Source organism: Xyrauchen texanus, chromosome 25 (assembly GCF_025860055.1).
Source record: "Xyrauchen texanus isolate HMW12.3.18 chromosome 25, RBS_HiC_50CHRs, whole genome shotgun sequence".
Classification (NCBI taxonomy): Eukaryota; Metazoa; Chordata; class Actinopteri; order Cypriniformes; family Catostomidae; genus Xyrauchen; species Xyrauchen texanus.
Window position 1 is genome coordinate 41,986,455 of NC_068300.1, and position 4,350 is coordinate 41,990,804.

Here is a 4,350-nt window from a genome sequence, read left to right on the forward strand (position 1 = left end):
AGTTTTGCCACGGCAAGCACCACTCACATTTTCTTCAGGAAATGTACCTATCTAGTTATTTTTATTAGTGGTGCTTGCAAAGCATCACTATTGTAATCTCACATACTTATTATACTTTTTATTTTTATTTTTATTATATCTCTTAACAAAACTTGGCACCTAACTCGTCCCGCACCGTTTGGCGTAGACCCACGAATGAGGTATCAAATCGAGCGGCCTATTGAGGACACGTGTGCTATGACTTTTATAAGCGATCGAGTGCGGTATTTGCCCCAGGGGCAAAAAAGCGGCGAAAAATCCCATAGACTTAACATTGAGACAAACTTTGACGCGTCACAGCTCCAAGCGAGGATTTCAGTAGAAAGCGTGTGATTTGCCACATTTGAAGAGGCTGGCAGGCTCTGTAAGAGCATACCTCAATATGGGGTAAAAGTTGCACCCCTGGGGGCAGGAGCTGCCCAAAAATGCCCCAATTGACTTATAATGGTGTAGGGCGGCCCATGAAATGAAAAGGCATAGGGATTTGTATTGAACATAGCTCTGGATCACAGTGTCATAGAGACGAGGGGGTGGGCTCATTTTACTCAGACAACCAATCAGTCTCTCTGGATCATTGTGAAGCTATCAAGCCACGCCCTAGCAACCATTAAGAGCACCTTAGCAACAAGTCCCATAGACTTCTATTGAAAAAGATCAAAGGGATATCTCCGGATAGAAGTGTCATAGAAACACAAGGGTGGTCTCGTTTGACTCGGGACAGCAAACAGCCAATCATGCATCACTTCAACACTTCCTAGCCCCTCCCTAGCAACCATTGTCGAGCACCTTAACAACCAAAATCCATAGAGGGATATCTTCCATTCTGAATGTCACAGAGGCATGGGAGTTGGTTTATATCATTCATACTGACAAGCAGCCTTTGGAGATTCATGATTGGCAGCTGCCAAGCCACTCCCTAGCAACTACACAGAGTACCCTAGCAACCGTTTAGCAGTAACTATATCTCTGCACCAGAAAATCAGAGAGACTTCTGGGTTGATTTATTTCAATCAGGATGGCAAGGAGACTTGATAAGTATCACTATGTTAACTGCCTAGCAACCAGATGGGGTTACCCTAGCAACCGAGTAACAAATCACATATCTCTGCATCAGAAAAGCGTAGAGACTTCGGGTTGACTTATTTCAATCAGGATGGCAAGGACACTTCATTAGTATCACTATGGTAACTGCCTAGCAACCAGATGGGCTTACCCTAGCAACCGAGTAACAAATCACATATCTCTGCATCACAAAAACATAGAGACTTCGGGTTGACTTACTTCAATCAGGATGGCAAGGAGACTTCATTAGTATCACTATGGTAACTGCCTAGCAACCAGATGGGCTTACCCTAGCAACCGAGTAACAAATCACATATCTCTGCATCAGAAAAGCGTAGAGACTTCGGGTTGACTTATTTCAATAAGGATGGCAAGGACACTTGATTAGTATCACTATGGTATCTGCCTAGCAACCAGATGGGGTTACCCTAGCAACCGAGTAAAAAATCACATATCTCTGCATCACAAAAACATAGAGACTTCGGGTTGACTTATTTCAATCAGGATGGCAAGGAGACTTCATTAGTATCACTATGGTAACTGCCTAGCAACCAGATGGGCTTACCCTAGCAACCGTGTAACAAATCACATATCTCTGCATCAGAAAACGTAGAGACTTCGGGTTGACTTATTTCAATAAGGATGGCAAGGACACTTGATTAGTATCACTATGGTATCTGCCTAGCAACCAGATGGGGTTACCCTAGCAACCGAGTAAAAATCACATATCTCTGCATCACAAAAACATAGAGACTTCGGGTTGATTTATTTTAATCAGGATGGCCAGGAGACTTGATTAGTATCACTATGGTAACTGCCTAGCAACCAGATGGAGTTACCCTAGCAACCGAGCAACATATCACATATCTCTGCACCAGAACACACTACAGACTTCGGGTTGACTTATTTCACTCAGGATGGAAAGGAGCCATGTATTGTATTACCTTGGTAACTGCATAGCAACCACTACGGGCTTACCCTAGCAACCGAGTAACAAATCACATATTTCTGCACCAGAAAATCGTACAGACTTCTGGGTTGATTTATTTATGACCATAATTTTTGTTCTTTTCCAGTTACAACATGCTGTTTGACGAGTTTTGCCACGGCAAGCACCACTCACATTTTCTTCAGGAAATGTACCTATCTAGTTATTTTTATTTTATTTTTATATCTCTTAACAAAACTTCGGCACCTAACTCGTCCCGCACCGTTTGGCGTAGACCCACGAATGAGGTGTCAAATCGAGCGACCTATTGAGGACACGTGTGCTATGACTTTTATAAGCGATCGAGTGCGGTATTTGCCCCAGGGGCAAAAAAGCGGCGAAAAATCCCATAGACTTAACATTGAGACAAACTTTGACGCGTCACAGCTCCAAGCGAGGATTTCAGTAGAAAGCGTGTGATTTGCCACATTTGAAGAGGCTGGCAGGCTCTGTAAAAGCATACCTCAATATGGGGTAAAAGTTGCACCCCTGGGGGCAGGAGCTGCCCAAAAATGCCCCAATTGACTTATAATGGTGTAGGACGGCCCATGAAATGAAAAGGCATAGGGATTTGTATTGAACATAGCTCTGGATCACAGTGTCATAGAGACGAGGGGGTGGGCTCATTTTACTCAGACGACCAATCGGTCTCTCAGGATCATTGTGAGGCTATCAAGCCACGCCCTAGCAACCATTAAGAGCACCTTAGCAACAAGTCCCATAGACTTCTATTGAAACAGATCAAAGGGATATCTCCGGATAGAAGTGTCATAGAAACACAAGGGTGGTCTCGTTTGACTCGGGACAGCAAACAGCCAATCATGCATCACCTCAACACTTCCTAGCCCCTCCCTAGCAACCATTGTTGAGAACCTTAACAACAAAAATCCATAGAGGGATATCTTCTATTCTGAATGTCACAGAGGCATGGGAGTTGGTTTCTATCATTCATACTGACAAGCAGCCTTTGGAGATTCATGATTGGCAGCTGCCAAGCCACTCCTAGCAACTAAACAGAGTACCCTAGCAACCGTTTAGCAGTAACTATATCTCTGCACCAGAAAATCAGAAAGACTTCTGGGTTGATTTATTTCAATCAGGATGGCAAGGAGACTTGATAAGTATCACTATTTTAACTGCCTAGCAACCAGATGGGGTTACCCTAGCAACCGAGTAACAAATCACATATCTCTGCATCAGAAAAGCGTAGAGACTTCCGGGTTGACTTATTTCAATCAGGATGGCAAGGACACTTCATTAGTATCACTATGGTATCTGCCTAGCAACCAGATGGGCTTACCCTAGCAACCGAGTAACAAATCACATATCTCTGCATCACAAAAACATAGAGACTTCGGGTTGACTTATTTCAATCAGGATGGCAAGGAGACTTGATAAGTATCACTATGTTAACTGCCTAGCAACCAGATGGGGTTACCCTAGCAACCGAGTAACAAATCACATATCTCTGCATCAGAAAAGCGTAGAGACTTCCGGGTTGACTTATTTCAATCAGGATGGCAAGGACACTTCATTAGTATCACTATGGTAACTGCCTAGCAACCACATGAGCTTACCCTAGCAACCGAGTAACAAATCACATATCTCTGCATCAGAAAAGCGTAGAGACTTCGGGTTGACTTATTTCAATCAGGATGGCAAGGACACTTGATTAGTATCACTATGATTACTGCCTAGCAACCAGATGGGGTTACCCTAGCAACCGAGTAACAAATCACATATCTCTGCACCAGAAAATAGTACTGACTTCGGGTTGATTTATTTCACTCAGGATGGCAAGGACACTTCATTACTATCACTATGGTAACTGCCTAGCAACCAGATGGGGTTACCCTAGCAACCGAGAAACAAAACACATATCTCGGCACCAGAAAGAGTACAGACTTCCAGGTTGATTTATTTCAACCAGGATGGCAAGGACACTTCATTAGTATCAATATGGTAACTGCCTAGCAACCACATGGGGTTACCCTAGCAACCGAGTAACAAATCACATATCTCTGCATCAGAAAAGCGTAGATACTTCTGGGTTGACTTATTTCAATCAGGATGGCAAGGACACTTGATTACTATCACTATGGTAACTGCCTAGCAACCAGATGGGGTTACCCTAGCAACCGAGTAACAAATCACATATCTCTGCACCAGAAAATAGTACTGACTTCGGGTTGATTTATTTCACTCAGGATCGCAAGGACACTTGATTACTATCACTATGGTAACTGCCTAGCAACCAGATG